This window comes from Mastomys coucha, unplaced genomic scaffold (genome assembly GCF_008632895.1).
Source record: "Mastomys coucha isolate ucsf_1 unplaced genomic scaffold, UCSF_Mcou_1 pScaffold18, whole genome shotgun sequence".
In the NCBI taxonomy this organism is placed as follows: domain Eukaryota; kingdom Metazoa; phylum Chordata; class Mammalia; order Rodentia; family Muridae; genus Mastomys; species Mastomys coucha.
Window position 1 is genome coordinate 92,042,814 of NW_022196900.1, and position 22,051 is coordinate 92,064,864.

A 22,051-nucleotide genomic window follows, 5' to 3' on the forward strand; every position below is an offset into this window, starting at 1 on the left:
GGGGGGGGGGGGACCAGCTTTGGGTCAATGTCTCCCTATGACTTTGAGGAAACTCTCCAGATCCCACGGCCTCCAAGGCTTCCTCCTGCCACTCTCAAGGCCTTCCTTGCATTTGGAATTGGGGTAGTTGGAGAGCTGCAGCCTGCAGCAGCTTGCCCACTCTCTTCCCGCTTTTCCTGCCTCTCGCCTGCTGACTTTTGCCCTGACAGCTGATTCGCAGAGGACCAGACTCTCCTGCTAGTCACTGAAAGGGTGCAGAAGCTAGCAACACATTTCCACAAGTCTTTGCATCGAGGATCCTGGGAATGAAGTAGGTCTTGCCAATGAGATGCTTTGAGGGGCACTGAAGGGTGGAGAGAGATAGGGGCTCGTATTCTGGCTTTTGTTGCTGTTTGGTTTTTCAAGACAGGGTTTCTCTGTATAGCCCTGGCTGTCCTGGAACTCACTCTGTAGACCAGGCTGTCCTGGAACTCACTCTGTAGACCAGGCTGGCCTCAAACTCAGAGATGCTGCCTCTGCCTCCCAAGTGCTAGGGTTAAAGTTGTGTGCCACCACCCTCCCAGCCTCACTTCTGCCTTTTTAAGTGGTTTCTCCTGACAGTAGAGAGCTTTTCCTTTTGTGTCTTTTGTGCCCAGACACACAGAGGCCTGCAATATGACAGCAGTGAGATTCTTCTTGTCCCCACTTGGCAATTAGGAGCATCCTTTGGTTGAGCATCAATAGCCTCAGTTGGGGAACAAACTCTGGGCCTAGTTCATGGACTCAAGAGCAGAGCCCATCTCAGCCTTGTAATGATTTCATAAAATCCTAAGTCCCTGTGTTCCATCCAGTTTAACAATATCTGGAAGGGCTTCAGTTTCCCCAGCTAGCATTGCAGCCATTCTACCTTCCGTCTTATAGATGAGACTAAAGATAACGGAGCCTGGGGCGTAGAGAAACCCACCTCTACTCTTAAGTGAAAGTTGCCAATAGAACCCAGGGGTGGTCCCTCCAGTACGTTGGCTGTCACCTGCTTTTTGAGACAGGATATCTTAGTCTGAGAAGTCACCAGATAGTGCTAGTGTGACCTGGAAGCTCCCAGTATCTATCTCTCCCCCCTGGCCCCCACCCCTACCCCAGGGTAAAAGTGTGCACAACCGTGCCTGGCTTCTATGTAGGTTCTGAAGATCGATTCCAGGTCCTCATGCTTGTGCTTTACTGAGTGAGCCACCTCCTGCCCCCGCCCCCGCCCCCGGCCCTGGCCCTGGCACCCCACTTCTGCTTTCTGCCACGCTTGACACCTCTCCTGGCACACAGCCGTGTTCTTGTCCCCTCTCTCTTCTAGTGACACAGCTGAGAGAGTGTTTGAATGAACCTTTGTCATGTAACAGTGTGGGATAAGCCAGTAGATGATCTGAAAGCAGTTACCTCAAAAACCCAGCAACCTGTCATCGCCCAACCCAGGAGCAGTGGTGAAAAGCGTTCCCAATGGACCTTGACGTACGTACAGAGCCATGCTCTGGGTACTGGTGAAACTGGTTCAGATCTCTCCCCAAACCCACAGTCCCCAAACCTTCACCACTCTGAGTTTGGGAGGGCGCTGCTCCCTCTGGATCCACGGACCAGAGCCCACGTGTCTTCGTGGGTAACGGAGAAGTAGGGCAGGATCCTTCTCCTTCCCCATTACTGTTGCTCAGTCCTCCCCCAGACCTGGCCAGTTCAGTCAGGTCCCAAATTCTAGAGCTTTCTTTGATTGCCACCCCCACCTCTGATGACGGCAGGTGCCTACACCTGACTCAAGCCACTGGAAACTCAGCCCTTTAGTCCTGTCCACCCCCCTAATGCCACCACCAACTGACTCCTTGTTGGCTGCAGGTCTGCCATCCTCGGCCTGCTATTTATATATGTGTGCTACCCCTTTGAGGCAAAAGCCAGAGACACAGTGAGGTTTAAGGGAATCCAAAGAGTATATGAAAGTACTGGGCCTTGTGTAGAGGATTCCGAACAGAGACTGGTGGGAAGAGAGTTGTCATAAGTTGTGGCATTGGGCAAAGGCAGGTACAGGAGGAAGGAGGGTGTGGCCCTTCCCAACCCTGCCTTGTGGTAACCAGGGGCCCACCCCTAAGGCAAGTCCTAGATGTGGACTTCAGAGAACTCTGCCTTTACTCCCCTATGGGTCTTGCTTTCTTCAGTCCAGGCCTGGGGCAGTTAGGGTGTCCTTGGTCAAGGTTCTTTTGAGGAGAAGGGGGACTCTCAGAGCCTCAGAACTTGGCATTGACTATGTCTTCCATGTACAGCCAGATGTCACAAGTCGTGCCTTGTGACCCAAGTAACTTCTTGGTCTGTTCCAAGCTGGGCCTCCTGTTCCTTCTTGGTTCTTGCAGAGTCTTACTTGAAGGTCCCAGTGGCTCTCTGGGGAAGGGAGGTAGGAGCTGTGAGCCATCTTAAAGCAAATCATCAGAGGAACAGAGAGAGTGCTTCATCTTTGAGACCTCGAGGATCCTGGGGTGCAGGAGGGGCTGCAGAGATCTTCGATGGCAATCACAGAGAGGAGTGTTGTTTCCCCTCCAGAAACCATCACTAAAAAGACAGGTTGCCTAGCAAGAATGGGGTGCAGCGCCCCTATATCTCCTTTCACCAAGGAGAGCATTGTGGGAACACAAAGAGAGAGTCAGGGAGATCCAGGTGGCAGTGTGCATATGAACGACCGTCCCCAAATACAAAGGTCACCCGGGGGCCCAGCTCAGTCACTGATGCTCAGTGTGATGCTCAGTATGGTCACCTCTGACTGTAGTCCCACTGAGCACCCAGCAGTCTCTAGGGAGTGACTTAGGTGTGACCTTAAGGGTTATTTATGTTCCTACTGGACATTCTTAGCTGTTCCAAGCAGTTCTACCTGGAGACTGGAGACATTTGTCAGTGCCTAGAAACAGTCTTGATTGTTGTAGGTGGAGGTTGAGGGGCATCTGCTGCCTGGTGCTGCTCATTGCCCTAGACCACGTCAGACCCCCACTCCCTAGCAAGGGGATGGCAGGCGCTCCTTGGCAGCTGCTGGTGTGCATATGTAATAAAGGAGAATGTGTGGGATACCTGGGTTATAGAGAGCCCTCCACACGCAGGGAGCCATTGCTGAGATGAAACCCCATTGGGACACTGAGAGAGCCACAGGCTCTACCAGATCGCAAGCTTGTGTGGTTACAAAATGCATCGCTCACAGCTCGTTGCTCATAGGAGGTCAGAGCCGAGAGCTAATGGCAGCTTGTGTGAACTTGGATCCTTGTGATCTGGCAAGATGCCTCTTCCTGGAGCCAGAGAAAAGGCTCAGCAGGTAAGAGCACTGGCTGCTCTTCCAGAGGACCTGGGTTGGATTCCCAGCACCTATGTGGCAACTCATAACCAAACTCTGGTACCAGGGGACTTGATCTCTTCTTTTGGTATCCATGGTAATTGCACACATGTGGGACACAGATCTATATGCAAGCAAATCACCTATACACAAAAAATAAAAATAAGTGAATCAAAAAACAACAATGAAATATTCCTGCCTTATGGATGCAAAGCCCAGCTTCCTTCTAACAATGCCTCTGTCTGACCCTCTCCAGAGTCAGGTGTGGTGGTGCGTACCTATAATCCCAGGACTTGGGAGACTGAGGCAAGAGAACTGTAAGTTTTAGGCTAGCCTGGGGTACATAGACTCTATGTTTAAAAGAAAGAGAGAAAGAGAGAGAGAGAAGAAGGGAGGAAGGAAGGAAGGAAGGAAGGGAGTGAGGAAGGAAGGAGGGAAGGAAGGGAGGGAGGAAGGAAGGAAGGAAGAAACAAAGGAAGGGAGGAAGGGAGGGAGGGAGGAAGGAAGGAAGGAAGGGAGGGAGGAAGGAAGGAAGGAAGGGAGGGAGGAAGGAAGGAAGGAAGGAGGAAGGAAGGGAGGGAGGAAGGAAGGAGGGAAGGGGAAAGAAGGAAGGAGGAAGGAAGGAAGGAAGGAAGAAAGGGAGGAAGGAAGGAAGGAAGGGAAAGAGGAATGAAGGAAGGAAGGAAGGAGGAAGGAAGGGAGGAAGGAAGGAAGGGAGAAAGAAGGATCAAGATAGGGTGCTCCTCCATCTCTGTGGGCTTCGTGTCCAGCTTGCTGCTTCTAGACCTCCATCTGTAGGTCTGAGAGCCGGCATGAGAGGCCTGCTGCCCTTGTTTACAAACCAAAAGTGACTATGTTAAAAATGAGGGTCAGAGGGAACTTCTAGGAAAACAGCTATAGCTATGAGCCAGGGAACTTTGTGCTCTGTTCCCTGTGTGCAGGGGTCTCTTTGACCCACTTCCTGGTTCAAAGATGAGGCCACTTGAGCTGCTGACCAATCTCCCCTGGGTGGGTCTGTCTGCTTTGGAATGTATCCTATGACAGTTTTTTTTTTAATAGAACATAAAATAACTTCTAGAAGAATTAGATTTAAAAGAATTAAAAAAAAAATACACAAGAGGTGACCGACCAGTTCGTGACAGGCATTGTGGGTATAGGAAGTTGATCAAGTCCCTAGGGATTAGATGTGAGCATCCATTCAGCATGGTAAATGGCTAGCCAATCATTCATTCATTCAGCAGGATTGTGAGAGTAGAGTGTGCGGAACATGGAGCTCTGTGCCTTATATATGCAAGGGGATCACTTGTCATCAACCTGCATGCCTAGCCTCTGCCCTTGTTGTGTTTAGTTTGGGTTCGGGTTTTAGTTTTGATTGAGATAGGGTCTCACTAAGTTGTCCAGGCTAGTGCCTTGTCTCGACCTTCTCAGTGGATGGGATTCCAGGCCTGTACCAGCAGACCCAGCCAAAGAGTATTTAATGAGTGTGTGCTGAGCATTGCTGTGGGACACCCCTCCCCCACTAAGACCAGCACTCTCTCTCCTCACAACCACCAGTAAGGCTGGCTGGTTCATTTATACTCGCTTGACAGATGACAGCACCAAGAGTCAGAAGGGCGAAGTCACTTACTTGTTCAAGGTCACGCCTTCAGGAAGGGTGGGGTGGGGTCTGAACCCTTACCCCCCACCCCACCTCCCAGGCTTCTGACTCCCTCCCCACCCCCACCCCACACCTCCCACAGAAGCCTCTGATAAACCCTCTACTAGGCCGGCTCGCACTGAGCCTCTGGAAACCGAGATGTGTATTTCACTAAGCTCTCGGCAACTTTGTGTGGCTCCACCCTTGAGAGATACCAAAGTGCCAACCTCCCATGACAGAAGGGGAAGCCTGGCTGTTCCAGGGCTCTGGTGACTCTGGCCTGGTGCCAGCTGTCCCTGGTCCCGGAGTGGCACAGCCTGATCGTGAGGGCTGAGCTGGCAGAGCTGGAAGAGGAAGAGAGGTGGTGACAAGCAGTCAGAACACGGGGGCCTGTGACAGATGGGCTGCTTTGCCTCTGGACGCACACACGTGGGTTCTTGTTAGCTTTTGTGGGAAAAACGGACCTTGGGATCTCAATTAGTCTCTGCTCCCACCTTTCCGGCTTCTAAGATGGTATGACATGCCCCACCTGTAGAGATGATACAGAACCACTCCCTGCCGTTCTCCACACACAATTTCCCACGAGATGGAAAGCACAGACGACCTTCCAATTCCGTCTGTGCCCACGGCAGACATTTCTAAAAGATCACAGAATCCTTGCCCACCACCGACCCACCCGCCAGTCACAGCTTCAGAGACCTGGGTACCGTTCTAGGCAGCCACCTCCAGTCGATCAGAGTTGACATGTGTTCCAATAACCCATGACAAGACTGGTTGAAGACAAACATTTTATCGCATCTCTTGGTTTTACAGGTCAGGAATTCAGGCCAGGTCAGCTGGGCAGATCTTTGACTCTCCCTGGCATGGGGTAGTGGCAGTGGTGACTGAGTGGCATTGGGCTGGCAGCAGACTCATCTGAAGGGCTTATTGGCACACAATACTCCTGGCTGTTTGGTGGGAACTATGAGGTTGGATTCAGCTGGGATTCTTCTCCACCTATGGTATTCTCCGGCTAAGAGTCATTTTCTCACACAACAGCCAATGGCTTGAGGGATAAACAGTAGGATTTCCATCTGCAGTAGGGCCAGAAGGTAGCTGGGGCCTTTCTAGATTCGTGGTCAAAGCAGTCAGAGGCTCGATCCCTGGCAAGATGAAGGAGGTGCCCAGACACCACAGCCCATCTGTATTTTATTTTATTTATGTGTGTGTTTCACCTGCATGTATGTCTGTGCACCACTTGCATATCAGAGGCCAGAAAAAGTCATCAGATCTCCTGGAACTGGAGTTATAGCAAGTTGTGACCCCCTCAGTGGGTACCAGGACTCAAACTCTGGTTGATTAGAAATGTAGCCAGTGCTCTTAATCACTGAAGCATCTCTCCAGCTTCTGGACAGAATGTTTGAGACAGTCTCACATATCCTAGGCTGGCTTCACACCCACTGTGTAGCTGAGGATGACGTCGACCTTCTGATTCTCCTACCTCTACTTCGCCTCCTCTTCCCCAGTGCTGGGATCACAAACGCGTGGAAGCCGAGATGGAAGCCGCGATGTGTACTGGCTCATGTAGCACCGGGCAGTGTGCTGGGCAGCCATTCTAATAGCCACGCTGTAGCTCCGGGCTGTGTGCTAGGCAGCCATTCTAACAACCACGCTGTATCCTTAGGTTCTTCAGCAGGAACTTTCTTTGGATCAAGCTCTGGAGGATGGAAGCAGGACCCTTCTCTGCTGCACAGGAGTCCCCGGGGCCCTGGGGAGATGGACCATGGTCCTTACAGAGCTGATCACAGCCTGGTGCTGAGAGAAACAGGAGAAAGGAGGTGACATCTAACTCCACTGAAAAGAGGGACAAAGTTCACAGCGACCATTCACTGCCTTTGTTGGATGGTCCCTGGGAGCCAGGCACTGTGGTTGGCTTGACATCCAGCAGTGGACCAGGCAGGGTGTAAGGGATGAAGAGCTACTGCTGATCAGGGAAGGCTAGCGATGTTTGATGTAGGGGCCACACCAAGGCCAGAACTCCTGGGGTTCCAGGAAAATACTGTGAGTGAAAGAGACAGAGAGCCATGGAGAACATTGAAGGTGGAGACTCAGCCAGGCACCTGAAGAGGAGCCAAGACATGCAAAGACAAAGAGGTATAGGCAAGCACAGAGGTCAGGAGGTGGCAATGGTTGCCGCTCTGTCAAGGAACAAGGCCAGCGGATGATGCATGCTGGACCCAAGTGAATGGAGGTCCAGTTAAGTCCTGGGTGAAGAACTGCTGGCCTCAGATCCATCTGGCAGTGTGTGGACAGTGGGCTGAGGGTGGAGGACCCAGCACCAGCTAGGAGGCTGCAGTGTGGTGTCTGAGGATGAGATGGGGTGACGCCATTGGAGAAGGCAGAAGGGGGACATGCAAAGGCGCTGGAGGCAGAAAGCCTGGTTGTTGACATGAAGACAAAGGCTAAGCTGCCTAGGAGATTCCATGGAGCATGCACAGCCAGGCACAGGCTGGGAGCCAGGGGTAGCTGCTGGAATGAGGGCGCCTCTCAGCAAGCAACAGGAGCCTGGGGTGCAGGAGTCTGAGGCTAGAACCCTGGGAAGGGGCAGGATCCCAAGGCATGCTCATCAGCCAATGACAACTTTACCTCGGTAGAGAAATGACAGTAGACAAGATTGTGGCCCACATGGCCCCCAGCAGCCCCATAAACCTGCTAAGGGTGAGTTCTGCTGTAGATGAGAAACCAGAGACCCTGGGGAATAGAGCTGATTCTCGGAGCCCCACAGCATCTCTCTTGGGCTTGTGTTCCTGGTGTTGACCAAGCCCAGGAACATCTCAGAATTGTAGTCCTTTACTGAGTCCTTACTGCTTGCTTGCTGGGCAGTGTTCTCAATTTCCCTTTATTCTGCACTGTGTCACTTCACCCCATTCTAATGTCAGGAGGCACAGAGCAGGCCTGATGTCACACAGCAGGCAGTGGTCACTGGGACTCAGATCTTAGCAGCGCTAAATTCCAAAGCCTTTACTGAGCCAGTGGTGGAAAGCCCAGTACATTGTGGGAGACTGAGGCCACCAAGCCAGCTGACCTCACAGCCCCTCACAGGTTCCCCAGTATGGCTGGGAAAAAACATGCGTGGAAATCTCAGACTCCAAGGATGGGGTGGGCACAAAGGAGGGACAAGAGAAGAAAATGGAGGACACATTCTTGGCATGAGGCCACCTGCGAGCATCTGTGGTGGGCGCTACTTTGTGGGGTGTCGTTCTCGCTGTTTGCTTTGCTGAACCTGATCGAACTCTTTCCTGAGCTGGGGTTGCCAAGCTTGCCCCGCCCCCTGTCTACCTGTCAGCTGGCTGCCGGTGCTGAGCCAGGCATGCTGGGTGGCAGGAGCTGGGCTGTACAACACTGCCCGGAGTTCCCCTCTCCTCCTCAGCTACCTGTTCCCAGAAGGCCATTCCAGAAATCCCAGTGCATGAAAGAAATCTCAGTGCAAAGGAAGAGCCGGGGCTGCTCCCAACCTGGTGACTCTACACTGTACACCTGCTGGGACACACCGCTCCAGACTGGCATTCTTGCCTACCTGCCCACTCTGCAGCAGCTTAGACATCTCACCATCTTAGACCTAATCAACCATTCACCAAGCCCAGCTCTGATCATGGCACCCCGGCACTTGCTGGTCCCCCTAACTTTCCCAGCCCTGTCAAGGTAGCTTCAACTACAGGCACCCAGACGATGTGATGTGAAGCCCAAAATGGTCTCCCCTCAGCCCCCGCCCCGTCCCCACACCATTCTACCCATCAGCCACCTCGGTGGATTACTATCACATTCCCTGGATTTGAACACCTCTCCCTTCCATCTACCCATCCATGGCACCTGTCACATCCACCCTGCTGGACTGTCCCCCGCCCCACTCCATGCAGCCCTCCTGCAAATGGAGTAGCATTATAAGACTGTAAGTCAGACCAGATCTTAGCACTGTCCTGCTCAGGAGTTTCTGCTGGCTTTCTGTAAAGTGTCTTGGCCTCCTGTCTGCTCCCTGGACACCATCCGCTATACTATCCCCACTCCCTGGGCCTTCTGTGTGAGTCCTGTCCTCTCTCTGGAATGCCCTCCCTCCAGAACATCCTGTGACTGCCTCCCTGCTGTCATCCATGCCTCGGCTCAAATGTCAACCTTAGAGAAGAAGCATTTTTCTGAGAGGCATCGGACCTCTCATACTGCCCTCTTCTAAACAGAGCACAGCTGTTTTCCCATAATGCATCTCCTATTCTGAAATTATTGAATTCACTCACTATCTTTCCCTTGTAAAGTGTCAACTATTCAAACGAAGAGCTGAGGGCCTGCAAGATAGCTTAGTGGGCAAAGACACCTGCTGCCGAGCCTGGAGACCTACATGGTAGGAGAAAAGAACAAACTCCTGCGGGTTGTCCTCTGACCTCCACACACACACCCCACCCCCATAGATACACACATTAAGTAAAATGTAAAATAAAATTCAAGGAAATTATTATAAAATAAAACAGAATTTTTGTTAATGACATAATAAAATAGTATTTGTAATAAACATCACAAATATTTTTATTATTCATTTTATGCATCCTGGATTAGCTTTGAACCCATAATCTTCCTGCCTCGGCTTCTCAAAACCTGGGGGTATAAGCAGGAGCTACTACATCCCATTTAGTGTTGGCTCTGAATTTGGTAACGACACACTCAGGTGACCTGGATGCTCCCTCTTGGGATGATCTCTCTTAGGCCCCAGGAAGACAGCTGCATGGATGGAAGTTCTGTTCCCAGAAGGTGCATGAGAAAAAGCCAGTGTGGTGATGCATGCTTGCAGTCCCTGTACCGGGGAAGTGGAAAATCTTTGTGGCTTGTTGGCCTAATTGACAAGCTCCCAGCCAATGAGAGAGCCTTCCTTAAAGGATGTGGGCAGCATTTCTGAAGATGACATCTGAAGTGTGTCAGGGGTCCATAAGCCCAAGCATGCATGCATGCATACATTCATGGATGAGTACACACACACACACACACACACACACACACACACACACACACACGTACACAAACCCACACAGATTCTTTCTAACACATGGCAACAAGGCCACTCTACAAGCAACCTCTGACTGACCAGTGGAAGATGGATCCCAATTCTTATGGAACGACCTGCAGCCAGTCAGGACACTGCAGAATCCCCAGCTGGACAACAGTTAGGCTCTGAGTGACCACTTCTGACCAAAGGATAGCCAGGCAGTTAGGAAATTGCCAGTTCTGACTGGCTGATGAGCAGATCGGGCGGCTTAACTTTCCCTAGAGGACCACTTGGGAAAAGTCCACGGCTAAATTTAGACTGACTGACTGTTCTTCCGTTCAAGTAAGCGCCAGCTCAGGGGCCTGGGGGCAGAAATGGATAGGACGACCTGTCGAAGCCGTTCCTGGTCCTGTCCTCACCCTGTGATCTAGTTTCAGTGTGTCACCTAGGGTCAGACAGTATCTAGAGAATGGCCTTGGCAGGCAACAAGGCTGTGCTGTTCTCAGACTGAGGCTGAAAATAGCCTCGGATCTTGTTCTGATAAAGTCCAGCTGTGGTTTGCAGGCTGGCTGCCTGGAGCCAAGCCGCTTTGAGTTGGAGGGCCAGAGGCTTGCCGGGCTGCAGGCAGAGCCTGAGTTGGTCTGGGTTGCCCTCGGATCTACCCGATTCCCTAGTCTGTGTTCCAATCTTTACTTTGAAACTCATGGCATCCTCTGGGCTGTAACCACACCCTGCTTCTTTCTGTAGGCTGACACTCTACCCCCGAGAACCCAACAAAACCGTCCGAGGGTCACATGCCAGCCCCCTTCATACTCTTGGTGTCCTACCCACAGTGGTCAAACCTCTCTCAGCCATCTTTCAGAGTAAAGAGCCCGTGGCCAGCCCAGTGGGAGACCCCGATCGTGAGTGCCGGCCCCAGTCGGCACTGCCTGTGCCACGGTGCCCAATGAGAATTTGAGTAGCACCCTGTAACCTAAGATCTTGTTCCTAGAAGCTTCAGTTGCAGTTTGCAAGCTGGGGTACGTAGGAGGTGACCCAGGAAAGCTGCAGCTGGGTGTTGATAGCTCTGTCTGCTGATGGCCAGAGCTGTCCTTTGTGATGAAACCACGTTGTTACAGTTTATCAAAAACTAAGACCCCAGGGGCATTAGCAACAACATGGGACTCACTACAATACCATTCACAGTGTAGTTTTGACACCGTACCCTCTGCAGGCTGTTATAGAGGACCAGAGGGCGGTAGCACCTTATAGGATGGCATCTAGGCCTCCATGACCCTGGAGTGTATAAACCACCTTACCCATGGACACGCCACCCATCTCATAAATACTTATAAAAATTTGCTAGAACTCCAAAGCCAGAGCCATCACGTTATCCTGGCCGTTAGGAGCAACCCATTCCAATCTTGGAACGTGTGTCTTGCTTTGCTAAATAAACTCTGCTTAAATGTTCTGCATCTGGTGACTGAATTCTGTCCTTTGAGAACACAAGAAGCCAGAGGACCCACCCCACCCAAATCCCATAACTGTAGGAGCCACGGCTCCGTGGGACCCACAGCTTGGTGGATTATGGCCCACTTACTCAATGAGCTAGATAGATGCTCTCCCTACCTTCCAGAACAGTCCGTATCTCACCCGTGGTTCTGAGACTCCGAGACCCGACATAGAGTAAGCTCTCATTCTACAGACATGTTATGTTGTTATAAAATCAAGCCTGAGCTGGTTCTGCCCTTTCTAGAATATTCTTGTATCCCAGCATTTCTCAAAGCTTGCTCAGGTACATGCTAGGCCCACCATGAGATATCTTATTACCAAAAACAAACTGAGAATGCCCGCTGCTATGGTGAATGTCTATAATGCCAACACTAGGGAAGTGGGGGTGGGGGGTACTGAGGTTGAGGCTAGCCTGGGCTACATAACAAGATCATCTCAAAAAATAAGATAAGTAATTCTAAGGCCAAGTACATTTGGGAAACTGCAGGTGCTGGGAGAGTGGGAAGTCTATTTACTATTCAAGATTTGGAGAAGGCCTGCAGCGTAGGGATTGGCTTGAGCCCACAATCCTCGGCTGCCAAGCCTATGTGACCACAGGAGTCTCTTGGCCCCGGTGGGTTGTTATGCAGCTGGGTAACTTAATGGGGAGCCTCCAAAATGCACTTTGGAAATACCTGTTCAAATCTAAAGAGTAATGATAGAGGTGTCTGTGTGTGTGTGTGCGTGTGTGTGTGTGCATGCACACATGTATGTGTGTATATGTGGGTGTCTCTGTGTGTACATGAGTGTGTGTGCATGTATGTGTGTGCACAGGTGTGTATGTGTGTATATGTGTGGGTGTGTGCATGTGTGCACGCTTGTGTGTATGTGTGTGTGCATGCATGTATGTGCGTCTGACTCATGCATGGGGGTGGGAACTACCCACAAAGAGGAGCCCAATGCCGATTGAGGACCTAACCACATTTTTTTGTTTTGTTTTGTTTTGAGACAGGGTTTCTTTGTGTAGCCCTGGCTGTCCTGGAACTCACTCTGTAGACCAGGCTGGCCTCGAACTCAGAAATCCGCCTGCCTCTGCCTCCCAAGTGCTGGGATTAAAGGCGTGCACCACCACCCGGCATCTTTCTTTTTCTTTGAGACAGGGTTTCTCTGTGTAGCCCTGGCTGTCCTGGAACTCACTCCATAGACCAGGCTGGCCTCGAACTCAGAGATCCGTCTGCCTCTGCCTCCCGAGTGCCCGGCTGATTGAGGACTTGAGACCACTCTACCTTGCGTTAGTATCTAGACATTGATCTCTATTCAGCTCCTTTTCTCACGGACCTCTCTCCCTCTTGTTTCACAGAGGATAGGGCGAACGGGGTAGTCGAGCTGAGAGGGCTTCCTGGAAGGAGTGTGGAGCTGGCTGAAGAGGAAGAGCATCCTGTGGCAGGGAGGATGGCAGAGGCGAGCATGCTGCACCCTTAGGACACTTGGCTCTTGGCACACTGTCAAAGCCAGCTGATGGCTCTCTGCCCTGGCTTCCAGGTTTGCAAGCCTCTCCTGCGTCAGCTCTGGGTTCCAGCTGGGGAGGGGTCAGGCTCTTTCCTGCTTAGGGACCAGCACCACCGTAAGGGCTTCAGGGCCCTTCTCTCTTCCTCTGGAGTAGGGACTGGAGTGTGGGAGACAAGATACAGCCAGCACAGTGCATCTACTAAGGACTGTGCGCCTACAGCCTCTGCCCCAGAGGAAAAGACAGTCAACCAAGAGTACAGAGACAGGGAGGGAACCCCTAGGGCAGGAACCTGACTCAGGCTTTCTTGGGTTCCTCTAGAGATCACCTTGGCCAATCAGAGGAGTAAAGGGGGAAGGAAGTAGTTGCTACCACAGAGGTGGGAGAGGCCCAGAGCAGGTGCTGGCCAGCTCTGAGGCCCAGCCCAGAGCTGGGAGCGGCAGGGTGCCTCCTTCCCTCCCTCTCAGCTGACAGGGCAGGGCTAGAGAGCATGCAGAGACCTGGGACCGAAACTAAGCAGCGTGTTCACCAGGGACCCTCGCCCAGGTGGGGACGCCAGACAGTTTCCAGCAACCCTGGAGCCTGCCCCGCCCAGGACTCAGCCTTCAGAAAACAGACCAATATCCCAATATCCCCCTCATGAAGCAATGGCAGAGAGAGAGAGAGAGAGAGAGAGAGAGAGAGAGAGAGAGAGAGAGAGAGAGAGAGAGAGAGAGAGAGAGGAGGCCAAGAGGCCCTGAGGGCCGTCAGGGAAACCTTTACTGAAAATGCTTTTCCCCTTCAGGGACTCAGCTTGGGGCTAGAATTACAGCAGAGACCCAGGCTAGATTTGTCTTCTTAAAGACTGGGTGGGGCTTTGACCAAGTCCCTGCACCCCGTGCACCTCAGTGGTCTCCGCTGGCAGGGGCTTCTTGCTCTCTGCCTCCTGGTTCTTCTAAGACAAGCTAACTCAGCCTTGGCGGGAGGGATGGGACACCTGAACAGAAACAGGTGCACGATTGCCACAGTCCCACAGTGGCAGCAGCTGCTTTATGAAGTCCCTATGAGGGGACCCTCAGCCTGCTCCACACCCTAGTCTCGGCACACTTGGCTAACTCAACCTCCACCTCACCCTCCACCCCACCCACGCTCTCGCCTCGCACCTCCCATCCCCCACCCTCCATTCCCCACCCCCGTCAGAGGGGTCCCCGGCTCCAGAGCTGGAGCAGATAAAACAGACCTCGGGCCCATTACAAAGGTCCCGACTCAAGGCTGGGCCAAAGACCTGTGGTCAGATATATATTTTGCATGCCTGGGTTCAATCACCAGCTCCGACAGAAAGATGGGAGGGGGGGTGTGTCACTGGGGCAAAGCGGAACACAGACATTCATTTTTTTGCTTGTTTTTCAAACTTCTGGGGCACAGACACTTTTGTTTGTTTGTTTGTTTGTTTTTCAAACCATCATGAGCATTTCCCACCCCGCCTACCACACCTGGTGCTAGGAATGGAACCCGGGGCCTTATGCCTACGAGGCACGCACCCTGTTACCGAGCTACACCCCTAGCCTGTCAGAGTCCTAAAAGCAAAGTGGATGCTACAGCCAGAAGAATCTTTTCTTTGTGTCTATCAGTGGAGAGTGCGTGCTTGCTGATGGTGAATGTAGGGGTCAGACGGCAACCTTGGCCATCTGTCCTCAGGGGCCTTCTACCGTTTGAGATTGTGTCTCTCATTGACCTGGGACTTCACTACAGAGGCCAGGCTGGCCAGTCCTCGACCTTCTGTGGACCCATCTCCCTCTCCTCTATCCGATAACTGCCACTGGGATTACAAACACCTGGCTTTTTGTTCCTGCTGCTATACGCATGTGCATGTGCGTGTGTATGTGCGTGTGCCTGTGCATGTGAGTGTGTGTGCACATGCGGGTGGCGGGGTCACAGGACGCTGTCAGGAGTCAGCTCTTCTGTCTTTACATGGTTTCTGAGGCTCAAACTCAGGCTGACAGGTTTGCATGGCAAATATTGTCAGGTGCTGAGGCATTTCACTGCACACGCATGCACACACACATGCATACACACACACACACACACACACACACACACACACACACACACACACCATATTGGCATTTCACCTGAATCCTGGGAATCCAATCTCATGTCCTTACAATTGCTGGGCAAGGGCTCTGCATCTGAGCCATCTCCTGGCTGGAATTGTTTTATTTTATTTTAAAGATTTATTTATTTTATGTGTATGTGTTTGTGTATGTGTTTATGTAGGTGTCTATATGTTTGTGTATGTGTGTGTGTATGTTTGTGTATGTGTATATGTATGTTTGTATATGTGTCAGTGTCTGTGTTTGAGTTTATTTACATGTTTGTTTGTATGTTTGTATATGTTTGTATATATGTGTATGTGTGAATGCCTGGATGTATGTGTATGCACTTGTGTGTGTGCCTGGTGCCTACATAAGTCAGAAGACCGCATCAGAAACGCTGGAAATAGACTTACAGGCAGTTTTGAGATGACATGTGGGTGCTGGGAACTGAACTCAGGTCCTTTGCAAAAGCAGCCAGTGTTCTTGGCCACTGAGTCACCTCTCCAGCTTCTGGAATTTTTTTTTTTAATCGCCTGGAGGAAAAAGTATTGGAAAGAACCTTGTAAAAATGTGGGGGTTTTCTTGGACTTCTATTGTTTGTTTTTATTTTTTTATTTTTTAATTTGGGTGTACTGTTTTGTTTCCTTTGAGATAGGGCATCATAGTTGAGCTGGTAAGTGTTTGTCTAGAATGCACCAAGTCTGGGTTCCGTCCCCAGCACCATAGAAACCAGCTGTGCTGATTTGAGACTATAAACCCAGCTCTTAGGAGGTAGAGACAGAGGATCAGGAGTTCAAAGCCATCCTTGGCTACATAGGAGTTTGAGGCCAGCACAGAGTACATGAGATCCTGAAGAGAGACAGACAGAGACAGACAGACAGACAGACAGACAGACAGAGAAAGAAAGCAAAGGCAGAGAGAGAGGAGAGAAGAGAGAGGAGAGGAGAGGAGAGGAGAGAAGAGAAGAGAAAGTGTTTGCCGAGTGTCATAGCACACACTTGTAATCTTGACAGTTGGGGGAGTTTGAGGCAGGAGGGTCCCTAACTTTGAATCTAGCCTTGACTACATAGTGCCATCCCATCTCAAAATAAATCAACGAATGAATAGAGGGATAGAAGATAGAGTGAAGTTAACTTAAAAATGTAAAGGCAGGTTGTGGGGATTGGGATGTGGCTCAGCAGCTGAGCATTTACCCAGTATGCTTCAGGGCTGAGGTTTGATCCCAATAAAAGGGCGTGACAAATTATGAAATAAAGTGCACAATGAAGCCCACACTGTCTATGTATATATTTTTAAAGGGCTACGTGGCTGGTCTATGTGCCCCTCCAAGGTCCCCAGAGATGGTTTCCAGGTGGTGGGTGGCAGAGACAACAGAGACAAACCCTGCTTCTTGCTCTGATCATTCTGTAGCTAACTGTGTGCTCTCAGGGAAAAGAGACATTTTGTATCAACATCAGTGGGAGCCACTACCCACCTTGACTGACTCATGTGACTTCTCCAGGCCATCGCGTGGGCTGACGCCAGGCCGCCTTCTCTCAAACCACCAGGTGTGTCTCTGTGGTTTGGGCCTGCTTTTCATTTTCTTCCTCTTTGTTCACACTGGCAGCCTACTGCAGGCATTACCCTGTGTCAGAAGCCAAACGGTGAGGCTCCCACCCCTAGGAGGTCACGGGAGGGAGGCTGCAGGAGGCAGGGAGGGAGTGAAGCATTTCCATCAAAGCTGAGACCAAAAAGCACCAGGCTTTGGGCACCAAACTAAGAGGGTGTCTAGAGGGTGGGGTATAGGAAAGGGAGTGGGGACAGAAGTCATCAGAGCTGTGTGCCCCGAGGTGGCTGGCCCTCTGCCAAGGCTTTCTCATGACGTCACATCCCAAGTATCAGTGGATGTGCGTGTATGTCTGTGTGTGTGCATATGTGTGTGTGTATGTGTGTATGTTGTGTGTATGTGTGTATCCGCTCTCGGTCACACTCGAGTGTATATGACACAGGATGCAGGAAATAAGGTATTTGGCTAAAAAAGTCATGTTGAAGATCAGTAGATGGGATGGGGGGCTGGAGGGGAGGCCATAGGGATGCTGATTAGTGGAGAATGCTGGCTCCAAGATGGTCCTGTTAAAAGGAGGCTGGGGCTGGGGAATATGGCTCAGTGGGTAATACCTGCTGTGCAAACATGAGGACCCGAGTTTGGATCCCAACGCCCACATCAAAACACCTGGCATGGCCACACATGTACCCTTAACTTCCCAGCACTGCTGTGGGAGATGGAGCCATGAGGATGACGGAGGCTTACTGGCCACCAGTCTAGCTCCAGGTTCAGTGAGAGACCTTGTCTCTAAGGAATATGGTGGGGAGTGAGAGAATGCACACAAATAAACACACATGTTAGAAGCATTTGGGGGGGGGAGTGTTAGGGGATGGGATGCTAAAGCAGAGAGTTGGAAAATTCAAAGCTAGTGTGGGCTACATAGCCAGACACTGTTTCAAAATTAAGTAAATAAATAATAGGCTTGCAATTTGTTGAGGCTGTCATCTCAAAAGTCCTTACAAAGGCCGCAGAAGTCAAGCTGCAACTGGTGGGCTTGCTGGCTGGCTGCCCTCTGTGTCAGGATAAACTGAAGAGCTACGACTCCCTCCATTAGCATCTAGCCCTTCACTGGGCAAGGCACTGACAGTGGGGCGGGGGTGGGGGGTGGGGTGGGGTGGGCGGAGAGGGGCAACTGGTGAAAGTAGGTGTCTGTAGCTGTCAGAAGACTGCGTGCTTAGGGCTCTAACTGCTAGGTTCCTCTCAGCTTGCCTGTATCTCAAACTTGGGCACATACAGGAGGACACAGGGAAGGAAGGCCTCTGCGGGGTCAAGGCGGGGAGGAGAATCCAGCCTGCCCAAGAAGATGGCCCATAGGTGACATGCCAGATCACTGAGTTTGGGTGGCTGGATGGGATGTCCAGGTGTGATGGACACCTTGGAGGCGATTGGACAGCCTGACCTGAACCTCTTAACAAAAGGAGAGCAAGAAGAGTGTCTGACAGGACCAGACCCAGTGGGGGGACCCCGAAGCTCTGTTCACTGTACCACAAAGGGTTAATTAAGCCTTAGTCAGCACCATCTACAGGCAAAAATCACCACCCTCTTCCTGGATCTCTGTGGGCAAAGGAGTGTTAAGATCGCCTCCCTCTGGCCACTCCAGGAATTACACCTATTAGAAAGGTCAGAAACAGCAAGCAACGGAGATTAATTCTAGAACATTCTGGCTGACATAACAGTTCAACGTCTTTGCTGCTGCTCTTTCTTTTGCTGATTAGGTTCTCGCAGTGACCTCAGCACTGCGCTGAGCAATTTTCTTGAGTGGTCACGGTTAATTTGATAGCAATACGAGCCTCCAGCCGGCACCCTCTTAACTCAAAAGCCTGTTTTTAACCTTACTCTTAGACTCTGTCAAGCAGGACGACCACTGAAAACCTCATCCTTGCCTCAGCTCTTGGTCGCGGCTGTCTCGAGCTCTGAGTTGAGGAGGATCCCGAGCGTGTGGCGATGAATTGGTAATGTCTTCCAGGAGTGCCGCAAAGGATGGAGCGGGGGAAATTGGTTTTAAGGCCTCATGGGGTTCAATTTGCAGAACCTTGCTCTCTTCAGGAGACCAGGAGAAAGGGATCAGGTTTGGTCCTCTCACTTCCTGCCTTTCTTCATATACTTAATGACCTCAGTGGCACTTCAGATTTATCACCTTTAAATATGAACTCTTGATCTGAACCCCTAAACCCATCTCCCCCACCCAACAGGAGGTCTCAGTCCACTGAGGACGTTATCAGTATCGTCCCTGATGTCCTCTTCTCCCGCTCCACGTCTGAACTCAGAGTCACTCTCACGAGCTGTACTTTGGAAGTAAGGTCCTGAATAGGACCACTTCTTCCCACCTCCAGAGCTGCTACCGCCTGGAGCTGGTTACAGCCTGGCTGCCTCCCCTGCTTTGCTACTATGGCCTGCCCCGGGCCCCCCCCCCCCCCCCCCCCCCCCCCCCCCCCAAGGTTAGTCTCAGCCTGAGGCCCCCTGGTGTTCTCAGGGCTCTTTTGCAAGAATAAACACTGGTAAGGGGAGGGGATTCAGAGAGGGGAAGGGGAGCTAAGGGAATTCAAATTCTTATCTGATGGATAAGAAAGAATGGAAGCCCAGAATAATAGTATTGTTGGCTCAAAGAATATATACACAGCAGTGAAGCTGCCAAGCCCGGCTTGCTTCAGAGCTGTTTTCTGCCGTCGCCCTCCCTAATATGCCCCTCTGATCCCCAGAGACTTCCTTTGGGCACATCCAAAAGTTTTAAGTAGGAAAGATGTCAAGGACGTTGGCCTTATCCCACCCCCACCCCCACCCCACCCCCCAAAAAACTGACCTGGTGATCCTATAAGTATAAGGCTTACTGCATGGGTCACTTTCCTTTGGTGTATGGTGCCCCCTGGTGTTCATATTAGGAAGTACATGCAATTATCTATGATGCTTCTGGGCAAGAGTGGGGTTTGGAGGCTGGTAGGGGACCTAGTCTAATTACTTTCCGGGTGGCTTGCTCTCTCCGAGCTGGACTCGTCCATCCTTCAGTGACTAAAGCACGCACCCACGCATGTGAGGGGCATGCTCCTCCAACATACAGGCCCTAACTCCTTCTACTGGGAACAACTTTGAAGGCAGTCGTTAGAAATTGGAAGGGGTTTTTGTTTTGTTTTTATTTTGAAGGTTTGAGTTGTATCCTGATCCTATATGCTCAGTGAAATTTTCATACAAAATCTAAGTACTATCCATGTTGCATGTCGTTGAAAATTACAGCTGCAAATGGTAGCGGGATTCTCTGAAGACTAGCTTTATGATTACACTTGCTCAGTAAGCAAGCCCCCTTACTCAGCCCCCCGCAGGGACGAGAATGGCAGGCTGTGCCCAAGGCTCCAGTACATTTTCTTTTTCTTTTCTCTCTTTTTTAAACATTTATTTATTTTATGTATTCGAGTACATTGTTACTGTCTTCAGACACACCAGAAGAGGGCACCAGATCCAATTGCAGGTGGTTGTGAGCCACCATGTGGTTGCTGGGAATCAAACTCAGGACCTCTGGAAGAGCAGTCAATGCTCTTAACCACTAAGCCATTTCTCCCGCCCTATAATACATTTTCTTTGTAGTTGTTTTTAGATTTTTATTATCTTTGTGGGGGGGGGGGCAGAGAATGTGCATGTGTGTACATATGTGTGCATGTGTGCATATATCCACCTGTGTGTGTGTGTGTGTGTGTGTGTGTGTGCATGCGTGCTGCAAGAGGGGAGTTTCTAAGCATCCCACTTTATCCAGGCATTCTGCAGTCACAGGGAGCAGGAGAAACAAGACAATGGCAAAAGAATGTTCATGATCAAGTTTCTTAGACAGATGTACAGGACTTCGAGAGTTATATACAGTGTCAAAGACCAGCTCTGGCAATGTGTTCAGAGATCCAAGGAGGGGATGTGGCGTCAGCGATATTAAGCAGGCACACACTCACACACACTTGGTGGATGAAGCAAGCTGCAACCACTTTATACACACACACATATATTTGGTGGATGGAGCAGACTCCAACAAGCAAGCTCCAACTTTATTTTTCCCCCATAGCTTATAGATTTCAGCAAAACCTTTAAAGCAGTATAAAACTACAATGTTCTCTTCTAGTGAATGACTATGAAAAAAAACAGTATGTTCCCCAATAGCTTTACAAGAAAAACAACATTACAAAGTACAGGTAACAAAACCAAATTATTCCCAAGAAACCACATACATTTGTAACTGAGCAACTTGTAGATTAATAAAGTGAGAGCCAGCAAGGCCATGTCTCAGCCAGTTTCTCTCACTGACAGGCAGCAATTTGTGGTTACAAAGAAAGGATCAATCATTTTATTACTTGTCTTAAAAAGTAATCTTCTAAAAATCTTTGAAGAATCACAAATCTAAATTTTTATATTAAAAAAATCAGTCATTTCTATTTTAAATCCTTGGGGTGAAAATCTACTCATTAACAATTTTTTATTAAATTGTATCAGGAAGCTGAGGGTAAAAATGGGTACAAAATATTTATTACCTTGATCACTAGCCCAGGCTCAGCACGATTCAGCCAGCCAGTGCTGCCATTGTTTTTTTGTTTTTGTTTTTGGTTTTGTTTTTGGTTTTTGGTGTTTCGACACAGGGTTTCTCTGTGTAGCTCTGGCTGTCCTGGAACTCACAGTGTAGACCAGGCTGGCCTCGAACTCAGAAATCTGCCTGCCTCTGCCTCCCAAGTGCTGGGATTAAAGGCGTGTGCCACCATCGCCGGGCTGCTACCATTGTTCTTGTTCCCTGGTCTTAAAAAATCCTTAGCTCAGTTAAGAGTTCGTCCTTCTGAGCTTCAAACTGTTCCCGAAAGTTTTCCTACATCAGAGCCTCTAGCAAAACCCATCTTAACCTGGCTCTTTACCAACAATCTATCTCTCCAATTTCTCTCTTAGGGTGGTGATCGTTGCTGACAAGCTACATCTCTAAGTTCTTTCTGAGGCTTGGAGGAATTGTTCATCGGCTCCAGCGGCAATGCTGGAAAAAGATCAAGCACGTTTTTTTGAGTCAGTGATTCTGCCCAATGCAAGGCCGGAAACCTGTTAGGGTGTTCGTGCAACTCAGATTAGGAGGGACTGGAAAGCAACAGGCAGAGCAAAATTCCACAACAGCGTGAAATCCTCAAGATGCAGAGTCCTCGGGGCTCCACCTCTCCACAGCACACCACTGAGGTTGTACCAATTGGTGAGCCACATCCGGTGGGTCACATCCGGTGGGTCACATCCGGTGGGCCACATCCCATAAATTCTAAACTTGTTGTTGCTCCTGCCCTGTCCTCGCCAATACAAGAACCTGTCCAGGACCAGAGAGGTCACTGATTGTATCCCAGGTCACACAGCAGAAACCCCAATTCCTGAGTTCTCCTCTGAATCCAGCAACCTAGAGCCTCCACAGAACACCAACGGGAATATAAATTAGCAACGCCTTGAGACATA

The 22,051-nt window shown here is 50.5% G+C and overlaps 2 long non-coding RNA genes across 2 annotated transcripts; one reads left to right on the forward strand and one right to left on the reverse strand.

Moving 5' to 3' along the window:
* Positions 1-5,738: 5,738 nt before the first annotated feature.
* On the reverse strand, positions 5,739-16,674 carry LOC116096843. Its single transcript, XR_004121134.1, has 2 exons — positions 16,496-16,674; positions 5,739-6,755 (listed from the first exon to the last, which is right to left on the reverse strand). It is a non-coding gene; the product is annotated as an uncharacterized LOC116096843 (long non-coding RNA).
* Positions 16,675-18,250: 1,576 nt separating this feature from the next.
* On the forward strand, positions 18,251-22,051 carry LOC116095612. Its single transcript, XR_004120664.1, has 2 exons — positions 18,251-18,558; positions 21,512-22,051. It is a non-coding gene; the product is annotated as an uncharacterized LOC116095612 (long non-coding RNA).